The following is a 24354-nucleotide window of genomic DNA, read 5'->3' as shown; positions in this document are numbered from 1 at the left end:
TGGACTAAATTACTTTTAAGGGCCACTATAGATATGTGATGAAGGGACTATTCAGTAAGAATCTAGTTCTTATTATGCTCATATTTTCACCTCCTGGTGGGTTATTTAGAGCATACACAGAGATTCCCTACCTGGTTCTAATCCAATATGGGAAACTTTGGGGAGCTGGTTTCCAATCATGATGGGTATGGAACAATGTAATGATGAAAAGTTCTAATTGGAGACAGCCAACTAATGATCCAGGAACTTATAAACTAAAACTAATGACTCAGATGCTGCCGCTGCTGAGCTACAACTGAATTAGAATACAAAAGGAACAACTGATGTTTCTATATTTTTGCTTCCTGTCAGTGAGGAAAGTAAAACTGTTATGAGGAGGAGAGGGGTGGCTGCCCAGTCCCCCAACCAGCTGCCATGTATATGAGCACAGGGTCCTTCTATTTCTTTGGTATTTTGCTTTTCCTGATCATAGGCAAAGGAGTACCACATGATGGAATTGTCCAGGTGGTAACCTTGTGCATTCAAGAGATCCTGAGGATCTGTCAAAACTATCAGAAATTCCATGGACAATTGGAAGTGGTAGAAGATTCCGCCAGAACCATAATGGTGATAACAGAGAAAAAGCTATAGACAGATGGAAAGATAGCCACCAAGGAGAGAGAACCAAGATGGCAGAGTAGCAGGAAGAAGTACCCAAATTTTCTAAAACCATCTAGAAAATGTACCAGACTTAATCCTGATTGGGAAATCCAAGAAAAAAGTCAGGAGTAATTTTTCCAGCATTAGTAAGCATAGGAAGACAGACAAATTGGTGTGAGGTACCTGGGGGAAAGGCCTTTCTAGGAATGGACACACAGATCATTTGATAAGAATATGTGCATTATGGAAAGAAGACCTCTCAAATCCAAGACAGGGGGGCCCAAACTTGTGCAGGGTGCAGAAATAGATGCCAAATGGCAGCTTAATTGCTCAATACCCAGTTCCAGATCAGAAATCCAGAATAGACTGAAGTGGAGATCTGACTTCAGATAAGGGAGGGTTCTGGGTCTAGATAAGGAGAGATTGTAGGCCCTGGGCTGTGTACTAACAAAGAGCAAATACAAAAGAAAGCAGCAATTATGTAGCTCTGACCCCTAGAGTGAAGTGGGGTCTCACTTCCAACTTCCAATCCACTCTGAAGCCTACAGTGGAATAACCAGAGCAGAAATATCTGAACAAATCTGCAGTTCTTTTGCTCCGAACCAACAGAGATTTCCTACTGGCTAATAGTAGTTGAGTCCAACAAAGGTCTACTAGAACTCCAAATAGGGTAAAGTTCACAGGTATATTGCTCAGTCCCAAATCCAGGTCAGGAACTTGCAGATCTCAGAGTAGGAGGGCAGAAATTAGACTTTTCCTTGGATTAAACCATTTGGGGAGTTAACATTACAAAGCTTACAGGACCCTGATATGTGCTATCTCTAAGTACCTAGAATAATGTAATAGTTGATAATCTCAAGAACGTAGTAGCAGGAATCTAGAGGACAAAAGGTCATCCAAACATTCTTTCCAGAAATGCACAGAGCCTGGATCTAATGTAATATTCAAAGTCAGAAAATAGACTGGAAGAATGCACAAACAAACAAATCCCACTATAAAATCTGTTATGGTTACAGGGATATTTAATATAAACCCAGAAATAGAAAATGACTCCAAAACATCTATAAGAAAAGCCCCAAAGAATACAGTTTGGGCATAAGTTTACCTAGAATTCCTGGAAGAAATGAAGCAAAAACATTTTTTTGAAGAATCTAAAATGCTTTAATGAGAATATTAGAGGGGGAAAAAAGAATAGACATGAAAGCTATCGAAGAATGAATTGGAAAGAGAATTAATAGTTCAGATCAAGAGGCACAAAGCCTTACCGAAGCAACAACCTCCCCCAAAATTAGAAAGGAGCAAACAGAAGATAATGACTCCATGAGACAATTAAGAAATATTAAAAATAAAATCAGAACACTGAAAAAATGGAGAAAAATGTAAGATATCTCATAGCAAAAACAATTGACTTGGAAAACAGATTGAGGAGGAAAAAATTTAAGGAGCATAAAGCCATAATACTGCCTAGATTTCTTGGAACCAGGAAGCAAAGTGCAAATGGAAAAGATTCAATAGTCAACTCCTGAAAGAAACTTCAAAATAAAAATTCCCAAGAACATTATAGCCCAAATAAAGAAATCTTGTGTCAAATAAGAACTGCCATAAGAAGCCAGAAAGAAAAAATTCAAGGCTTGAGGAATCACAGTAAGAATTATATATGATTTAGCATACATGTGTGTATGATTTAACTTTAAAGAATCAGACAGTTTGAAATACTATGTCCCAAAAAGCAAAGACATACAACCAAGAATAACTTACTCAGCAAAATTAAGTTTACTATTATGAGGCAAAAAAAAAAAGATTTTTAATTAACTAGAAGACTTCTAAGCATTCCTGATGAAAAGATCAGAACTGCATAGAAACTTTGAAGTGCAAACACAAGAGTCATGGGAAAATAAAAAGACAGACACAAGTGAAAGGGCTAAACAAGAAGAAACCATGTACATTCTGCTATGAGGGCATCATACATGTGTCCACTCAGAACCCCATCGTCATCAACAGTGATAAAAAGAATGTCATTAGACAGAGGGTCTGGTAGTGGTTCTGTTATGTTTTAATGACTATAAAAGAATAACAGAAAAGAAGGGAAAGGAATAAACTAGGGACATAAAGGAAGAGAAAGGATGGGGAAAGTTATCTCACATAGTCTGGGTGAGTTTGTAGAAATTTATACAAATAAAGAGGAATGAGTGATACTTCAATCTTGCTCTTATCTGATTTGGCCAAAGTATGGAAGAATACACACTACACAGTTGTGGGGGAAAGGGAGAATTAGAAGGCAGGTGCATTAAAGGAGAAATTAGAGATTAATCAAAACAAACTCTAACTAAGGATATACAAAAATATTCATAGTGACTTTTTTGAAGTGGCAGAGATTTGGAAACTCAAGAGATAGCCAGGACTATTGTGCTGTAAGAAATGATGAAAGAAATAGTTTCAGAAAAACTTGGGAAGGCTAGTATGAACTGATAAAAAGTGAAATAAGACCTGTCCAGGGTCACACAGCTGGGAAGTGTCTGAGGCCAGATTTTAAACAAGGACCTCCCATCTCTAGGCCTGGCTCTCAATCCACTGAACCACCCAGCTGCCCCCTCAGACATATTTTTTGAATGTGGTCAGTTCAGGAATTTGTTTTGCATGACTATACATGTTTGTAACTCAGTTGTTTTTCTCTTTGTCATTGGAGGAAGGAGGAGGGAGTAAAGAGAGAGAAAGCAGATTTTTGTTGATTGGAAAAAAATGAAAGTGAAAAAATAAAATAAGGCTTACAAAAAAGTCTACTACAGAAATGCAACACCTTTAAAGATATGAACCACATAACAGAATCTTCACAATGGACTCCAGAAAAGCATTAATCCTTGAAGGTCAGGTGGTACCAAGAATAGATTGCTGACTCTTGAGTCAGAAGGACCTAAGTTCAAATCCAAGCTCAAACATTTATTAGCGTGTGATCCTAGGCAAATCACTTCACCCTCTTTACCTCAGTTCCCTCATCTGTAAAATGAGCTGGAAGAGGAAATGGCAAATAACTTCAGTATCTTTGCCAAGAATGCCAAATGTGGTCCTGAAGTACTGAACCCAACTAATCTATTAAAAAGCAGTAATTACAAGAGAGTTACCCCTAAGTAGAACTTCCTGATGACTTCATGAAGGGAGAAAAGCATTTCTAGGACCCAGAGTCAAAAGGTATCCCTTGGCTACTACCATTATATTTTAAAAGTGAGTTTACTCTCTCCAGGAAACACGTGTGGTTTTTTTTTGAGGGGTTGAGGGAGCTGTTTTTTTTTTTTTAATCCTTACCTTCTGTCTTAGAATCAATATTGAGTTTTGATTACAAGGCAGAAGAGGGGTAAGGGATAGGCAATGGAAGTCAAGTGACTTGCCCAGGATCACACAGCTAGGAAGTCTCTGAAGTTATATTTTAACCCAGGATCTCTATCTCTAGACCTGGCTCTCAATCCACTGAACCACCTAGTTGCCCCAGGAACTGTATGTGTTCAAGGACAGAGAGTATATAGCCCTGATTTGGAAAGATTGTGTTACATTCTTGCTATTCCTTCTCAGTAAATATCATTTTGTAAATGATAATTGATAACAACTGGTTATATAGTTATATAGTGGGGAGTATACTAGAAGGAAGACTTGAACTAGTGTTAAGTATCTCCAAGCCCTCCATGTTATAGAATCATGGGAAAAGTGGTAGTCAGCCAAGGACCCAATCTGCTGGTGGGAGTGGGAGTTGGAAGAGTGAGCCCAGAGGAGGTGCTACCCAGAGACATTGTCAGTGCCAGCTGAGACTGACTTAGCCAATGCAGGCTTAAAAAGCAGTTCTTACCAGTCCTAGAGCAAACAGCTACCACTCCTGATGCTTCTACTCCCTAGATACGCAGTCTCATTCTGTCACCTCCTGAGATTCCTTAACCTTGGTCTGACAATATTCTAGACCCAACTTCTTGGCATATTGCATCCATAGTCATCTTCTTGCAGCATATGGACTAAGTCCCAGCAAAAGACTCAAGCTTGGGCTTGGTAATTCTTGCCTCTGCTCCCTCGTGATACCCTTTACTCATCTTTTTCTCCCTGTAACTCAAAGTGGTGAGTATCTATAGAAGGATGTGACAGTGACTTGAAATGTTTGTCCTTACCTCTGATGCGGTGATCAGACTGGGTCATGATGGATATGACAAGTGCACAAATAATGATAGTACAAAATAGAACATGAAGAAAATGAAGTAAGGAGGTGGTATGATGTAGCAGAAAGAGGACCGGCTGTCTGAAGACCTGGTTTCAAATCCCAGCTCTGCTAGTCACTCCCTGTGTGACTTTAGGCTAATTTCTTAACCTTTGTGGGCCTCAGTTTCTTACTCTGTAAAAGGAGGAGGACTTGATCTTTGAAGTCCTTTTCAGATAAATATCACAAATTCTTCACAAAAATACACAAGAAGCTCAAATAAAGTACTATCAGAGGCAAGAGATCCAAGGAAAGAAAAATGATTTCAGGCTGTGGGGATTGGGGAAGGCTTTGTGGAGGAGGGAGCTTTGGGGTTCTATCTTGAAAGATGAGCAGGGATGGCAGAAGATGACTTTAAAAGATGGCTATGAGTAGGCAGACATAGAGAAAAGAAAATTCCAGGTAAAATGAATCATGATGGGAAGGTCCTCGATGAGTTCTGAGGAGAGCAGGTATTTTATTTTGGATCTCAACATGAGGGAGTAAGTGGCTAGAAGAGTAGAGTGAGGGAAGATTGGAACGGTAATGTGACAATGAATTGTGATAGATAGATATACACACACCTCACATATCTGTCTATATCTATATCTATCTGCCTATCTTTCTGTCCATCTGTATATCTATGTATCTCTCTTTCTATTTGTCTTTTTATGTCTGTCTGTCTCTATCTTTCTAACAATCTGTCTGTCTATATATCTATATGTCTATCTTTCTATATATTTGTCTATTTATCTATCCATCCATCTATCTACCTATCTATCAATCAATCTATCTATCTATCCTAACTTCCCAATTAAGTTGGAAGTTCCTTGAGGACAAGCCATGGATTTTTCTAATTCTCTTTTCTCTTCCTTTCTCCAAGAGAACTCTATAATGCTGAACCTGGAATCAGAAAAATCTGTGTTCAAGTCCTGTCTCAGGCACTTATTAGCTGTGTGACCCTGGACAAATCCCTTAAACCCTCTGTGTACCTCAGGAAAGCCCTGTAAAATAGGGATAATAATAGTACCCATCTCTTAGAATTGTGAAGATAAAATTAAATAATACATGTAAAGTGCTTTTCAAATCTTTAAGTATTATTGTTATTAACTATGATGATTGTTATTATTATAGCTCTTAAAAGTTTATCAGCCAAGTGAGTTTTGTTTTAGCTCTCTCACATCTGGATTAGTTTTAGTTAGTTCCCTGAGAACCAGCCAGAAATCATAGAAGAGAGTAAATCTTCTAAACATCCCAGAAGAGGCTGTAAAACAGAAATAAAACTGGATAATAATTTATGATGCACAGTAAAAAGAAAAAAATCTGGGGTAGATGAGCTGCCAATGAAGTATTCAGATTTTTTCATGCACAGTGGGTCTTAATCAGGACTAATAGTTCCCAAGCTATCTATCCCAAAAGCCTCCATGGTTTGAGATGGCCCCTCTGTCCAATTTTGTCACTCAGCAACACTGAAGTGTTGGAAAGTTGTCTTCAAGACCTCTAGCCTTCTGCCCTTTCCTTTGCTTCACTGACAAACTTCTTAACCTACTCTCAGGAGAGGATCCCCAAAATTCATTCACACTGAGGGATAAATGACTGATAACAGTGAGCATCACCCCTTTCCATTGACATTTATATTTCATAGCAGTCAGAAAACCTAGATGTGGTGCCAAGAGACCTGTGCTTGAATCTCAGCATGACACAAGCAGCTGGCATGACCAGAGGAAAATCTATACCTCTCTGCCTCTTAGTTTTCTCTTCTATAAAATGGGGGATTTATACTATCCATTCACAATGTTGTTGAAGAAAATGTTTTGTAACAATGCTATAGAAACATGAGCTATTATTTTATATTAATTTAGTATTTTATATTTATATTAATGTATTATATTAACTAATATATCATTAATTAATATATTGATATAGTTAATATTAATATATAATAATATCGTGTATAATATATTTATATACTTATATGTTAATATGTAATATCTTATATAGTATTATTATATAATTAATATATACTATAACTAATATTGTAATACTATTATATATTAATTATATTACCTAATAATATTAGCAAAAGAAAGCTAAGGGTATAATTTCAGACCTCATTCAACAAGTTGGGGAGTATTTGTTGGTGTAATGGCGCCCTGAAATCATACTGCCTATGGAGCTCTCTGAGTAAGACTAGCCCAACTTTGGCCTTTACCAAAGAGGCCATTCTCCATTCTCTCCTGATATTTCTTTCTCCTCCATAAGGGAACTTGGGTAACACTGGTTAAGGCAAGGTAGGCATCAAAGCTAGAACCCAGATTGTGTCCAGAGAAAGGACACATTGGAGAGGACTCCTAGCTCCAGGGATACAGATGTTGGGATGAGGCACTCAATGGATCATCCAAAGTCTCAATGGCCCCATCACAAAGAAGGATCAGAGAATCATCCAGGTAGAACTAGAAGAGACCTTAGAGATCATTTTGTCTAGTTTCATCATTTTGCAAAGAAAGAGACTGAGGTTAAGAAAGGTGAAAAGACTTGTAAGGCATAAAGTCCTAGAAGACAGGGACTTGTTTCCTTTTCTTTGTATTCCCAGGTGAGTATAGTGCCTGGCATATGGAAAGGCATAGTAAAATCACAGTGGACTTGAAGTTAGAAGATCTGAGTTTGAATTCTGCTTTTGAACACGAGTGTGACTTTGGGCAAATCACTTAACCACTTGCAGGCTCCGTATTTAATACTTTTGAAGCCTATAAAATATATCTTACCTCACAAAAGCTATTGAGGTTCAAATGTAATAATATATGCAATGCGCTATGTAAATGTTAACTATCACTACTATGGGTTTATTGCCAAAGCAGGAATTTAAACTCAGTCCTTGGACTTCAAATCTAGCTTTTATATATGTAATATAGCTGTAAATTCCTGGAAGAGAGAAACTAATACAGATTACACTGGATTTGGGGGGGGGGGGAGCTGCCACTGAACAGATGAAGTTGCTATGCACCTCCAATGACATCACATGGTCAGAAAAGTCTGACATCAACTTGGAAGGAGCTTCTTGACCCTTAGTCAAGGTTTGTTGTTGTTGTTCATTAGTGTCCAACACTTTGTGCTATTTGGAGTTTTCTTGGCAAAGATACTGGACTGGTTTGCCATTCCCTTCTCCAGCTCATTTTACAGATGATAAAACTGAGGCAAACAGGGTAAAGTGACTTGCCCAGGGGCACCCAGCTAGGATATATTGGAGGCCAGAGTTGAACTCAGGAAGATGAATCCTCCTGACTTCAGGCCCAGCACTATCTATATATACACTGCCCTACCTAACTTCCCCTAAATCTTTGGGCCACTTGTCAACTCATAGATAGCTAAAGCTATAAAAAAAACATTTCATACTAAATATGAGGGGGGGGGACCTATGAGTAAGAGAGATTAAAAGGAATTTGCCCAAATTCACATAGCTTATAGGTCAGTCAAGCAGGCAATAAATATTTATGAAGACTCTCATAATAACTGTAAACTTTATATTGTTTGATTCTAGAGTTATGATAGAACCCCAATATGGAGTCACTTGGGTTAAATGGTTTTAATACCTATAAAAACAGATAGGCAGATGGACTGGGTTTACTTTTCTGCTCTTAACTTTGGGTTAAGCAGATAAGGCTCAGAGCTCTTGAATGAATGAAATTCTTGACCAGCTACAGTAAATTAATTAGTGAACATTAGGTCTTCTCCCCAATTTGTGGTCCCAACAAATAAACTCTCCTGGGAGCAGCTGGGTGTCTCAATGGATAGAGTTTCAGCCTCGGATACAGGAGGTCCTGGGGTCAAATTTGACCTCAGCCACTTCCTAGCTATGTGACCTTGGGCAAGTCACTCATCTGCTTGTGCCTAGCTCTTACCACTCTTCTGCCTTGGAACCAATGTACAGTACTGTCTGATTCTAAGATGAGAGGTAAGGAAAGAAAGGAAGGAAGGAAGGAAGGAAGGAAGGAAGGAAGGAAGGAAGGAAGGAAGGAAGGAAGGAAGGAAGGAAGGAAGGAAGAAAGAAAGAAAGAAAGAAAGAAAGAAAGAAAGAAAGAAAGAAAGAAAGAAAGAAAGAAAGAAAGAAAGAAAGAAAGAAAGAAAGAAAGAAAGAAAGAAAGAAAGAAAGAAAGAAAGAAAGAAAGAAAGAAAGAAAGAAAGAAAGAAAGAAAGAAAGAAAGAAAGAAAGAAAAAGAAAAAAATCTGGGTCTAATTAAGTATGTCTCCTCCTATACCTGGCACCAATTATCTGTTCTCAGCCAAGACCATCTTAGGGTATATAATTTTGCCACCTGAGTCCCAATTTTGAGCATGTTTCCTCCCTGATACATCACCCTCCCCCTTGAACTGGGGAATTTCTTGAATCTGGGAGGACAAATCTCTGCTATTTAAATTTGTTTGCCTGCTTGCTGTACCTCATAAAGTTCTTAATGGCATTACCTTCTTGAGTCCCAATTTTCTAGATATTCTTGAACCCAGGTTTTTGCTTTAACCCAACCTGTGAGGCCAAATAAAACACACCTACTATGTGTCAGACACTATGCTAAGTTCAGTGCCACAGATACAAAGAAATGCAAAAAAATCCTATTCTGCAACATGAAAACAGCTACTTTTAAATAAGATATAAAGAAGATGAATTAGAGATAATCAACACAAGGAAATCATTCACATTAAGAGGGATTGAGAAAGGCTTCTTGAAGAAGGTGGAATTTTAGCTGGAACTTGAAGAAAGTCAAGAGGGAGAGAAAAGATGAGGGAGCTTTCCAGGTATGGGGGACAGCCAGTGAAAATGTTTGGAGTCAGAAGATGGAGTGTCTTGTTTGGGCAGTAGCTAGGAGTCAGAATTCAAACCCAAATCTCCTGACTTGCTTACCTTTACCTTCTAGCACCCAGTCTCAGGTGAGTGTCCTTCTTGTCCCATTGACTAGATAGAGATCCCCATCTGCTGTTGACTGTTGTACCACCACCAAGGCCTCCTCCTCCTAATACCTTCATGGTTATCATCTCACTCCTTCAACCATTAGTAGTCATCCACATACAGTAATGCAAGTTCTTCTTGATAGGAAAAATATTCAAACCTCCAATCTAGTGAAGCCTTTCCCCAAACTTTTTTGCTCAACCCAATTCCCTTTTGCTGGATTTATTCTTTTCAGATTCCTCACGTATAGATGGGGACAAAAGTATTTGCCCTGCCTATCTGACAGGATTATTGTGAGTTAGACATTTTAGAATCAATAAAATACTATATAGGGATGGCTAGGTGGTTCAATGGATTGAGAGCTAGGAGGAGATCCTGGGCTCAAATCCGATCTCAAACACTTCCTAGCTGTGTGACCCTAAGTAAGTCACTTAACCCCCATTGCCTACCCCTTCCTATTCTCCCGTCTTGGTACTGATACTTAGTACTGATTCTAAGACAGAAGGTAAGAGTTTTTAAAAACAAAATAGCATATAAATACAAGTCATCATCATCATCATTCCCAGTCCCCTCTGAGAGGGCACCAAAAGGGACCTATAGCTTTATCTTCCTATTACAGGTTCCGCCCAGCCTCTCCTATCCTCTCAGATTCCCAAAGCCATCCATGGGAACAGGTGTGTGCATGAGACCCCAGGGCCATCCCAACAAGGGGCATGGGAGCCATTGGATTTAATTGTAGCTCCAGTGCCAAGCAGCTGGCAACAGGCCCACCCCAGATTCCCACAAGACCCCTCTGGTTTCCTAGTGCAGCAGAAGTGGTTATGTGCTTTACTCTAATTACTGCTCCCCAATCTGTCCCAGGAATCCTGGATTCTTCTTCATGCCCGATCCCTTTGTTTAAGCCCAGAAATTCTCTTTGATTCAGTGACATTTGGATCAGGTCTTGGCAGCTGATGGCATGGATTGTCAAATACGATTCTGAGTGGCATGCTCTGCAGCCATCAAGCCTGGGGGAAAGCAATGTCTAGGACACCCTTGTTCTTTGCCTCTGATCCCTTTCTTATCTCTTGACCCACTTTGACTGCCCAGGTAGTCAGTCTTACTTTGGCCTCTGGCTGTCCAAAGACCTTCCCCATCCCCATGACCCTATGATGATCTTGGAGTTCAGATCACAACTCTGCTATTAATTCTCCACATGATTGGGAGGAAGTCACTGCTGAGTTTTCTTATCTGTAAAAGGAAGGGGTTGGACCTCTTCTGGAGAACTGTGTTCAGTTTGGGTTAGCGTGGTTTAAGAGAGACTTTGATAAACTGGAAGACAACTAGGATGGTGAAAAGCCTCGAGTCCAAAGCCTATTGTTATAATAGCATTGTTGCTCAGTTGTGTCTGACTCTTCATGACCCCACTTGGGGTCTTCTTGGCAAAGATACTAGAGGAGTTTGTCATTTCCTTCTCTAGAGTTCTCTCATTTTGCAGTTGGGGAAACAGAGGCAAACAGGGTTAAATGACTTGTGCAAGTCACAAGGTTAGTATCTGAGGTAAGATTTGAATTCAGATCTTCCTGACTCCAAAACCTGCACTTTATCCACTGTGCCACCTAGCTACCCACTGAATCTGTCCTCTGAGGAACCTCTGACCCTATGATTCCTCTCCCAACCAAACATCTCATAGGTCTTGATATAAGAGCTTTAAGAATTCTGATACTTCAAGGGCAACTAGGTGGCTCAGCTGATTGAGAGCAAGACTTTGAGATGAAAGGTCTTGAATTCAAATCTGACCTCAGAAACTTCCTGCCTGTGTCATCATGAGCAGGTCACTTAACCCCACTGCTCCTCTGCCTTGGAATAAATACATAGTATTGATTCTAAGACAGAAGTTGAGTTTTAAAAAAAAAAAGAAAGAAAAAAGAATACTGATTCCTCCCAACATTGTATAGTGTAGAAAGAGCTTAGACCCTGAACCAAGGGACTTGAGTCATTTGAAGTCATACTCCAAAACTTGCTAGCTGTGTGACCCTAGGAGGGTCACTTTACCCCTAGGCCACTCATTTTCTCCCTCTATAAAATAGTGGTAATAATACCTGTACCATCTACCTCAGAAGTTGTTGGGATTAAAGTACTCTGTCCATCCAAACACACTATAGAAGTATGTGTATATGTTTAATACGAGAGCATATAAGTAACAAATGCATCTGTTTAATATAATTATATATAATGTGTAATAAATATCTGCTATCTTCAAAATAACGTAGAAATAACAATAAATACAGTAAATAATATATGGGTTTTATTATTTTGTAATGGGGCTGCTTATGTTCCCATGAATACGTTTCCTTCTACTCAGTCATGGTTATAGTCTCTCATCTTTCCTTTCTTCTCTTTTTCAGTCCTTCTCTTCTCCTCCTCATCCTCTCCCCTGTTTTTCTCTGAGATCACCAGGGTCATCTTCTCTCGTTGTTAGCCCTCATTTGACCACAGCATATCCTCCTGCTCCCCTCCCCTCACTTTCATGTGTACCCCCCCATGTTGGGATGCAGTCTCGTGGATTCCCCTTTAGGCTGGGTGCTTCTTCCTCTCTTCTTGTTGCTGCCTGGATGGGCTGGGAGCCCTGATCCAAAGCTCCAGAAATCTCCTCTTTTAGTATCACCCATGAGCTTATGGGGTGACTTTTTAGTGAGGAAGAGCTATGAAAGGAAGAGTTATTGAGAGTCAATATCATTAGACAATCTCAGTCTGCTGGATGGCCTGTTCTGGATGCTGACCTGCACTTTGGTTCCTAAAACCTCATCTATAGATTCACAGAATGTCAGAGTAGAAAAGGGACTTTAGGGATCTCATCTGACATTATACACATGTGAATCAAACCCATAACTTTAGAGGGGCAGCTGCGTGGCAGCTAGGCTTAGAGATGGGAGGTCCTGAGTTCAAATGTAACCTCAGATATTTCCTAGCTATGTGACACTCGGTGAATCATTTAACCCTCATTGCCCAGCCCTTACTGTTCTTCTGCTTTGGAACCGATACACAGTATTGATTCTGAGTCAGAAGGTAAGGGATTTTTAAAGGTGAATCAATAATAATATCTTTAAGTGCTTCACTTAGCTCTTTAACATTTACAAACAGCATTTGTCTTACCTCAGACCCAAGTTAGAAGATCATACAAAGGGCCTATTTTTACACATCCCCATTTTACACATGAGGAAACTGAAGCTTATAGAGCTTAGATGAGGTCACACAGCTAGTGACTGTCATAACCAGGATATGTAGCCCAATGTACTTTCCACTCCTCCATGAATTTTTTAATGGTTGTTATCATTATTATAAATTATATTCTCTTGAAGAACTTTAGGGATAAAGTTAGTGAGTAACTATATAACTAATATCTGTAGATGCAGGCAAAAATTTTTATTGCCTCAAGACTTTGCTGACTCATGGTATGTGAGTCATCAAAGGTCTTAGAGAGTCTTCTGGGTCGGTTGCCTGGGATTATAAATCCACCAACGAATTAAACTGGCAATCAATCAATAAGTTATTATTAAGCAGGCACTATCGCACTGAGCAAAATGTTGAAGATGCAAAGAAAGATTTTTAAAAAGAGCCTAGGCTCTGCCCCAAAGGAGCTTACTTTTTAATAAATTCAAATTCTGACTGATGTTCACTATTGGACTTTGTTGCAATGGTCTTTTTACCTGTCTGGCCAAGTTTCCTCATCTGTAAAATGAAAGGGTTGCATGAGGAAATCTCTAAGACCCTTTTTATGGGGCTATATTCCAAGTTGGAAGGGTTGGAAATCAGTTTGTGATCATGATAAAAGAAAAAAAGTGCTGAACTGTCCATATCTTTCAACCAAGAGTTCTTACAGCTAAGCATATATCCCTAGGAAGTCAAAGAAAGGAAGTTTTCATTTATACCCCAACATCTTTTTGGGAGGTGGGGAGGTGAGGGGTTGTCTGTTTGTTTGTGGCACAAAAATGGAAGCAAATTGGGTACCTATCAATTGGAGAATGGCTAAACAAATTGAGACACATGGAAAATTACAGCCCCATAAAAAATAACAAGTAGGAAGAATTTACAGAAGCTTGCAAAGACTTATATGAACTTATATAGAATAAACAAAGTCATGAAAACAATATCTCATTCTTCAATTGATAGTCAAAAGATGTGAACAGGCAGTTCTCAGATGAAGAAATTAAAACTATCTATAGTCACATGAAAAAAATGCTCCAAATCACTATTGATTAGAAAAATGCAAATTAAAACAACTTTGAGATAGCACCTAACACCTATCAGATTGGCTAATATGACCAAAAAGGAAAATGATAAATGTTGAAGGGGAAATTGGAGCACTAATACACTGGCAGAACTGTGAATTGATACTATTCTGGAGAACAATTTGGAACCACACCGAAAGGGCCATGAAACTATATACGATGACCCAGCAATATTTGCATCCTAAAGAGATCAAAGGTATGGAGAAAGGACCTAATTATACAAAAATATTTTTAGTAGATCTTTTTTGCAGTAGCAAAGAATTGGAAACAGGGGGGATGTCTTATCAGTTGGGGAATGGATGAACAAGCTATGATATATGGTTATAACAGAAAACTATTGCACCATAAGAAACAAACAGGATGAGTTCAGAAACACCTGGAAAGGCTCATCTGAAGTGATACAAAGTGAAGGGAACAGAAGCAAGAGAACACCAAACACAGTAACAGAAATATTGTATAATGATCAACTGTGAAGGACTAAACTTTTATCAGTAAAGCAAGGTTCCAAGAAAACCTCAAGGTTATCCACAGCCAAAGAAGCAACTGTTCGAGTCTGAGTGAAGACCAAAGCATTCCATTTTTCACTTAATTTCCTTCATGAGTACATGTAATACTGTGCCTTCTTTTATGGCATGAGGAATATGGAAATATTTATTGACAGTGGTATAACCTGTTATCAGACCATTTACCTCTTTGAGGAAGGGGGAGAAGAAAGAAAGGGAGGGAGGGAGGAAAGGAGGGAGGGAAAGAATCTGAATCACTAAATGTCAGATAACAATTGTCAAAAATTGTTTCTACTACTTGTAAAACCCAGTTGAATTGCATGTTGGCTACGGGAGGTGGGAGGGAAGAGGGGAGGGAAAGAAAATGAATAATGTAACCATGGAAAAATATTCTGAATTAATTAATAGTTTTAAAATTATTTCTACATGTAATTTAAAAAAAGAAAAGTTAGGGAAAAAAGAGAAAATACACACAATGTCAACAACAATGTGAATGGAAAAAACAAAGCAAAACTGATCCAAGCTTGGTCCTAGAAAAGATAAGTACTTTCTTCTTTTCAGAAGTAGATGACTAGGGATGTAGAATATTTCAGACATTTTATATGTTATCAAGACATCGATACATTCATTGGCTTTGTTAATCTGCTTTTTGTTTTCTTTCTTTTTTATCCTATATTGCAAGGGATGGGTTGCTTGGGTAAGGGGAGAGGACTATGACTTTCTTTAAATCCCAACTAAAATCCCACCTTCTATAGGAAGTCTTCTGTAACCCCTCTTAATTTCAGTACTTTCTTTCTTTTAATTATTTCCTATTAATCTTAGATATAGCTGGCTTTTGTATATATTTGTTTGCATGTTGTCTTCCTCACTATATAGCTCCTGGAGGGCTGTCTCCCCATAGGATTTAATAAAGGTTCCAAGCTTTCTCAGTTTAACAGGGTGTGAATCTATAAGCCAAGTGGGTTAAGTAGCCACCTCATTTTAGCCAATGACCCAGAGAAGGAGGAGCTCTTTTTAATAAGATCAGAATAAAAAATAGAAATGAGGAAATGGGGGAAACCATGCAATTGCTTACAAGACTGGCATAATTGTGGGAGTGGGGAACTACCCTCTCGGTCATAAAGGAATGATTGATTGATTGATGGAACCTGTATCCATCCTAAGACCATTAATAGTGTACCAGGACAATTGGACTCCCTGGCTTCTACGAGGGAGATGAGATCCTCTTTACTTGTAGAAGGACAGGCAAGGATGGAGAATATATCATGTGAAAATATACAGGGTCAACGTGTAGGCCTTCGAAGATAACAAATAGATGCCCTAGATTTTTCCTAGGAGCTAAAGGCATGGCAGATAACAGTTTTTCTCTTTAATTATAACTATAAATTAACTCCGAAGGAAAGGTTGAACTTTTAAACTTAGCTTACAGACAAAAGAAGAAAGAAATGTGGCTTGAGCAATTATACAAAATGGGGTAGTAATATAGAATTGGATCAATTATGGAATAGAATCAATTACAAAATGATACAGAATGAATTTAATTTCCTCAGGGCAGGAGCTATCTTTTGCCTCATTGAATTCCCATTGCTTAGGACAGTGCCTGGTACATATCAGGTGTTTCATAAATGTTTGTTTATTTGAATTGAATTGGATAGTAAAAGTAATGCACACACAAAAAATGTCAATAAAAATAAGATTTGAAAAATAAACTTGGGAAGTTACCTTTGGGATTGGTGCTATATAGGTTGCCAACCCCTTTGAGGGGACTCCTGATGCTACCTTATGATAATTCTTTTTAAAATTTTTTCCAAATTATCAAAATTCTGGAGTAACTACATAGCTTAGTGGATAGAGCACCAGGCCTGAAATTGGGAAGCCCTGGGCTCAAATTTGGCCTCAGATGCTTCCAAGCCACTTAACCCCAATTGTCAAGGCCTTACTGCTCTTTTCTCTTAAAACTGATACTTAGTACCAATTCTAAGATAGAAGGGAAGGATTTGGGGAGTGGTGGATCTGAGATCTCAGATCCTAGCTAGATCTTGGGTAAATCATTTAACCCTGTTTGCCTCCGTTTCCTCACCTGTAAAATGAGCCAGAGAAGAAAATGGCCAACCATTCTAGGACCCTTGCCAAGAAAACCCCAAGTGGGCTTATGAAGAGTAGGACATGGCTAAAAAAAACCACTAATCAACAGCAAAGAGGAAGCAGTTGGGTCCCAAGGAACTGGGCTAGAATCCCAGCTTTGGTTTTTACTAAATCCATGACATTGGGCAAGTCCCTTCACATGTCTGGGGCCCGGGATCCTCTCCAGTAAAACAGGACAATGAGGCTGAGTAACCTCCAAGGTCCCATGGCAATCCCAGGCTGTTTCCAGACCTAGTCTGATATCCAGCATTGTGGATCATTTATAATTAGCACATAACTTGTGTGCAAATGGGTGCAAAAGTGCTTTAAAATCATTCTCCTCTGCAGTCCCCGTACCTACACTCGGTTTGCTTAGCAAATCCTTTTTTTTCACAAATAGGGTGAAGGTAAACTTCAGCCTAAGCCATGGGAGAGCCATCATGAATTCTGAATTAGTGGAGTCTGAATTAATGAGTTGGGTTTTTCCCCAGATGCCAACTAGCAGCCCTCTTCTCCAACAGCTTTCCAGATGAGGCAACCGGGCTGCCTTCCCTCCCCTAAGCTGGGGATCCGTCCCTCAGCTGAGCCCTCCCTTTGTTTGTCTTCAACCTGACATTTCTATTGACGTATTGATCTCTCCCAGCTGAGGTGCATTTCTGCAGAAAACTTCTCCGCTCTGCTGGGACAGCTAAAGCAAAGCTAATTGAAATGGCACATGGCGGAGGGGGAGGCCAGAGCTGTGCTCGCAGACCCTCGGGGAAGGCAGGCTGGAGCCAGGTGAGGGGCTTGGCTCCACAGCCCGGAGGCAGGGGAGGAGCCAAAGGACCCATTCTGCCAGGGCTGGAGTGGGCACAGTGGACAGCGAAGAACTCTCCCCTCCCTCTGCTGGCATGGCTTCAGGCATGCGGTGGCTGGAGAGCCAGCTTTGGTGTGGGTTCAAAACCCAACTCTGACATTTACAGTCATTCACCTCATAATCAATTTGTTGTATTTATATTATAATCAGTTAATTGATTTACATTTTGAGTCATTGTGTTTATGTTTATTTATATTATAGTAAAGGTTTTGTGTGGGTGTGAAATGCACCCAGATGTTGTACTGACTAGCAACCTCAATCATGATTTAGTAGGATTGCATAGTTTCTTTTATTTTTATTAAATAACATTTCATTTTTCTCCAATTAGATGTTAAAACAACTTTTAACATTCTTTATTTTGTTTTGAGTCCCAGATTCTGTCCTTCTTCCCCACCTTCCCTAGCTTCCACTCTTCCCCCTCCTCAAAACTGTAAGTAACCTGATATAGAGTTTACATGCAAAAACATTATGATAAAGTTATTGTATTTACATTTATCTACATTATAATCATTTTATTATATTTATTCACATTGTAAGCAGTTTAATATGTTTATATTTATTGACATCATAATCTATTGACATCATAATCAATCTATTATGTATATTTTTATTTATATAATCAATTTAATATGTTTATTTACATCATAATCAATTTATGTGTATTAATATAAAAATAAAATGCATATATTTATATTACATTATAATCAATTTATTGTAATTTATATTTATTTGCATAATAATTCTTATTGTATTTATATTTATTTAAATAAAGGGATATGTGATAAAGCATTCACATATATTTACATTATAAATCAATTTATTATATTTGTGATTATTTACACTATAACTAATTTATGATATTTATTTTTATTTACACTGTAATCCATTTGTTTATTTATATTATAATCAACCATTACAGTTATATTCATTTACATTATACTCAATTTATTATATTTATGTTTCTTTCCATTATAATCAATTTATTATATTTATATCAGAATAAATTTGGTATGTTTAATTTACATTATAATCAATTTATTTTATTTATAATTATTTACATTATAATCAATTCATTGTATTTATTTATATTATAGTTCATTTGTTACATTTATATTCATTTAGATTATGCTCAATTTATTATATTATCCTTATTTTCATTATAATTGACTTGTTATATTTGTGTTTATTTGCATTATAATCTATCATAATCAATTTAATGTATTTATATTTATTCATATTATAATCAATTTACATTTATTAGACAACTTATAAATTGCAGAGACAGTTTCAATGTGCATTATTAGAAGTGTCTCAGTGGCAGCTGGGTAGCTCAGTGGATTGAGAGCCAGGCCTAGAGACGGGAGGTCCTAGGTTCAAATCTGGCCTCAGACACTTCCCAGCTGTGTGACCCTGGGCAAGTCACTTGACCCCCATTGCCTAGCCCTTACCACTCTTCTGCCTTGGAGCCAATACACAGTATTGATTCCAAGATGGAAGGTAATACACCAATGAAATCACAGGCTGGGTCAAACTCTAGGACCTGCCCCCATCACCACACAAACCTTCTTGACATATGTAACATTTGACCCTGTCTGAGTGTGAGACACGAATTGAAGATGAAGCTGAAAGGGAGAAAGTACTCCCTTCTCTGGCCCCCACCTTTGGAACATCAGGGTTGACAGCCAGGATCAGCCATGCCATTTCCTCTCCTACCAAGCCTTTCCTACTCCCTACTTACTGTTCTTAACTCTACCTCTGCTGAGAACTTTCTCTAGTAATGCAGAGGGGAAAGGGTGGGTAGAGGGAAAGATGAGCAAGTAAGGCTGCAATCCAACCTTATCCCAATCAGCAGATTGGCACTCTGACTCATTTTAGTACAAGGAGCAGAAGGAAAATAGCGCCCAGTTTAGTTCTGCCTTTGGGGAAGTTTACTATAATCAATTCATCAAAACCACAAATTCTCTGTTTAGTTCTTCCCTCCCCTACTCCCACACTTAACTAAGAGAAAGTCTGGCACTTAGGGACTAAGGTTCAAATACTGACCTTTCTGGCTCTCTGTGTTTGTTGTTGAGTAGTTTACAATTATATCCAACTCTTCATGATCACATTTGGGGTTTTATTTTGCAAAGATACTAGAGTGGTTTGTCATTCCCTTCTCCAGTTCAATTTACAGGTGAGGAAACTGAGGCAAGCAGAGTGAAGTGACTTGCCCAGGGTCATGCAGTATCTGAGGCCAGATTTGAATTTAGGAGGATGAGTTTCCTGATTCCAAGCTCCTTGCTCTAGCCACTGTGCCAACTAACTGGCCCTTTGAATCCTTGTATGCCAAAACCAAAAACTCTCTCCTACAGCCCTTGTTCAGAATTGAGAATCAAAGAATTGGGGGGCAACTAGGTGGCTCAGTGGATTGAGAGTCAGACCTAGAAGTGGGAAGTTCTGGGTTCAAATGTAGTCTCTTCAGACACTTCCCAGATCTGTGACTCTGGGTAAGTCATTTAATTCCCGTTGCTTAGCCCTTACCCCTCTTCTACCTGGGAACCAATACCCAGTATTCGTTCTAAGACAGGAGGTAAGGGGTTGAACAAAAAAAAAAGAATCAAAGAATTAAAGATCCACACAAATCAAAAGCGGTTTAAAAAAGGTTAAAATAAACTATTTTCTAAATGTGCTACTTAAAACAACAAATAAATAACTTTTTAAAAAGAGACGACTCTTAATTATACTCAATTTATACATCTTCTCAGTCAGAAAGATGGAAGTGGGCTGGAGGAGAAATAGGGAAAACAGCTGATCTGTCTTGGTAACACCAAGTAGTCCACTGTGGCTCTGGTCACTCCTTTCTCCTGTAGCTGCTCTCCCCACATCACAGACCTGCCTCTATAGCTCATCTTCTGTTGCCCTAACTACTAACAATGGTCAGTTCAAAATCTCCACCATGATGGCTAGCTCCACTGCCAGGGGAGTCTCCAAATGGGAAGAGAAAACAACTCTATCTTCTTCAAACTACATCTCGCAGGAAGTCACACAACATGGCACTGTCTCAGAAGCCTCCTATAAGTATGGTTGTTCTTTGCTGTTGAGTTGTTTATATCATTTTTTACCCCATTAGGGTTTTCTTGGCAAAGATACTAGAGTGATTTGCCATTTGCTTTCTCCAGCTCTTTTTATAGACAAAGAAATTGAGACAAACAGGGTGAAATGATTTGCCCAGAATCCTATAGCTAATAAGTGTCTAAGGTTGGATTTGAACTCATGAAGAAGAATCTTCTTAGTTCCAATTCCAAGGCTTTAGTCACTGAGCCCCTGAGCTGCCTGCTACAAATATCTCTTCTCAAAGTAAATCCTTGTGCTGGAAATGTGCAACTCAGTTAAGTCTTCTTGAATTGAAAGGGAACTGGGAAAATAGCTGGGTGGATCTGTGGATTGAGAGCCAGGCTTAGAGACAGTTAGATCCTTGGTTCAAATCTGGTCTCACTTCCTAGCTGTGTGACCCTGGGCAAGTCACTTCATCATCACTGCCTAGTCCTTACCACTCATTGGCCTTGGAACCAGCACACAATGCTGATTCTAAGATGAAAGGTCAGGGTTAAAAAAAAAAAAGAAACAAACAAACAAAACTGAGCCTAAAGTCAGAGGACCTGGGTCCAAATTCCATCCGTGTCATATATTACTTTTCTGAAATGACTTAATTTTTCCTCTTTTAAGACATAGTCAGGTGGCAACTAGGTAGCACAGTGAATAGATAGAGTGCCAAGCCTAAAGGCTGGAGATTCTGGGTTCAAGTCTGGCTTCAGACACTTCCTAGTATCTAGGCAAGCCCCTTAGCTCTTGTCCTTCTATCTCAATTAAAATGGAAATTAACAATCATTAAAAACAAAATTTAAATTAGAAATATTACTAAAACAGAAAGTAAAAGTTTGGGTTTTTTTAAAGGCAAAGTTATAACTTCTCTGGGTCTCTAGTTTCTTCACCTATAAATGAAGACATTGGATTCATTGACTTCTGTGGTTCCTTTCTGTGCTAGCTCTATTACGGTCTTATGATATGGTCAGCATGTCCAAAACAGAACTCATTATCTTTTCTTCCTAACTTCGTTATTTCTATAGAAGGCACCAGCCTTCTTCCAGTCTCCCAAGTCTGTACCCTATGTATTATCCTCCTCTCCTCACTTTTTCTAAGCCTACTCTCAATTAGGTGCCAAACATTGCCATCTCTCTCTCCTCTACACAGTCATCCCAGATCTCTTTCCTCTCCAGTGTAACCTTCACACAACTGCCAAAGTGACTTTCCTTTAAACATGGAAATGTCATTCCCCTACTCAACAAACTGCAGTGGCTCCTTATTGCCTTTTTTGTGGCTCAGTAGTTTTTTTTCAGTCATATCTGATACTTTATGTATACTTTTGGGGTTTTCTTGGCAGAGATACTGGAGTGGTTTGCCATTTCTTTCTCCAACTCATTTTACAAATGAGGAAACTGAGGGAAAAAGGATAAAGTTGATCCAGTGGGGCAGGGGTGGTGGTGGTGCAAAATTGGGGTCTTGTCCAATAGACTTAGGGAATCTCCAGGGTGAGGAAATAAACTTTATTGAGAGAGAGAGGAATGGCCCATGGTGAAGGAAAGGCATGGCAGTGGAAAAGAGTGGCAATAGAAAGGCCCCAAGAGATTTTCCGGAATGCTTTTTATCTTGCTGAGTTATAAGGAAAGGGTCTTTCTTTGAGTGGTTGTTGCCCTGCTGTTCCCAAGGGACTGATATCACTTTAACCACACATCTCAAATAGCCTTACCCATAGTTCATCCTGTTCCCCAGTTCAGGGGGAGGGGTCAAAACACAATGCAAATGAGATGCTAATGATATGTTAAACACCCTGGAGTGACTTCAGGTTACTTTTGCCTGAATCTTTGAAAATTTCAAAGGAGGGCAAGTCCCTACCCTAGTCCACTGTGCCTATGCTGCCTGGTCAGTTCCAGAAATAGATCCACACACCAACTTGCCCAGGGTCACCCAACGAGTGAGGCCAGATTTGAATTCCTGAAGATGAGCCTCTCTCATTCCAGACCCGAAACTCTATCTAGCTACTGCCCAAGTGGCTCTCCCCATCATTACCTCTAGGATAAAATACAAATTCCTCTGGGTGGCCTTTAAAGTTTGCTATAACATGGCCACAAGCTATTTTTCTAGCCTTGTAATACTTTATTGCCCTTCTTATACTTTTCAGTTGACCTGTGAGAATTGGCCCATTGCCAGGCCTTGACTGATAGAAGGAACTCCATGTTGGCCTGTCTATATACCAGGAAGATCCTATGGACCCAATATTGGTTTCATCCATTTTTATTAGGTAAGGAATGCACATCTCTCCCAATTATAATCAAACCACAAACTTAGTTTAGCCCTCGAATGGAAGATTAGCAAATTTTCTTAAGGCACCTGTGGTTGATAAGGGGGTGACAATTCAGACCACCTACTCACTGACTGCCCCCCAAGTCCCACCTCTCCTTGCACTCAACCTCTGAATCTGCCCAGCAGCAACAATCAGCTATAAGGGCAGATGCTCACAGCCCTCCATCCCCTGTCTCTTTGGCTTTGTATTGACCTTCTCTCATGCCTAGAATTCCTCATTTCTGTCTCAGAGAATTCCTCTCTTCTTATTTTTATTTTTAACCTTTATCTTCCATTTTTGATATAAGTATCCGTTCCAAGGCAGAAACCAGTAAAGGCTAGGCAATTGAGATTAAATGACTTATCCAGAATCACAAATCTAGGAAGGGTCTGAGGTCACATTTGAACCCAGGACCCCCACTTGGCTCTCTATCCACTAAGCCACCTGGTAGCCCCAGAATTCTTTGAAGATGCAGCTCAGATATTACCTTCTAAATGAAGCCTTTCCTGATTCTCCCAACTGTTCATGCCCTCCCTCCCGAATTACCTTGTACTTATATTGTGTTTATATTTATCTTGTATATTCCCTGTATGTATGGTTTATAGATATATATTTTATATATGTATACATACATATATATGGATATTCTCAGTCATTTCAGTAATGTCCAACTCTTGAAGAATTGTGGGAATAGAAACACTGAAGAAAAACAACTGCTTGATCACATGAGTCAATGGGGATATGATTGGGGATATAAACTCTAAACGATTACCCAAGTGCAAATATTAATAATATGGAAATAGGTCTTGATCAATGACACATGTAAAACCCAGTGGAATTGTGCATTGGCTACGGGAGGGGGATGGAGAGAAGGGAGGGAAAGAACATAAATCATGTAGCCATGGAAAAAAATATTCTAAATTAATTAATTAAATAAAAATTTTCAAAACTTAAAAATAAATAAAATAAAAATTACAGATATGGTTAATTGAAAAAAAAGTAATGTCCAACTCTTCATGGCCTCATTTGGGGTTTTCTTGGCAGAGATACTGGAGTAATTTGACATTTCTTTCTACAGCTCTTTCTACAGGTGGGAAAACTGAGGCAAACAGAGTGAAGTGACTTGCCCAGGGTCACACAATTAGTAAGTGTCTGAGGCAAGATTTGAATTCATGAAAATGAATTTTCTTGACTCTAGGACCAGTGCTCTAGCCACTGCACCATCTAGCTGCCCCAAAATGGAAAAACACACAAATATAAATAAGATTTGCCTGACAAAATATGTTTATGTATTTGTCCTTGAAGGGAGAGACCAATTTTTGTCATTGTATCCCCAGCCTAGATTTCCTTGCACACAGGATTCATAGATCTGGAAGAGACCTTAGAGGCCCCTTAGCCTTCATTTTGGACATGAAGAAACTGAGGCCCAAGT

This window comes from Monodelphis domestica, chromosome 2 (assembly GCF_027887165.1).
Source record: "Monodelphis domestica isolate mMonDom1 chromosome 2, mMonDom1.pri, whole genome shotgun sequence".
NCBI lineage: Eukaryota > Metazoa > Chordata > Mammalia > Didelphimorphia > Didelphidae > Monodelphis > Monodelphis domestica.
Note: the sequence above shows the minus strand (reverse complement) of the source record.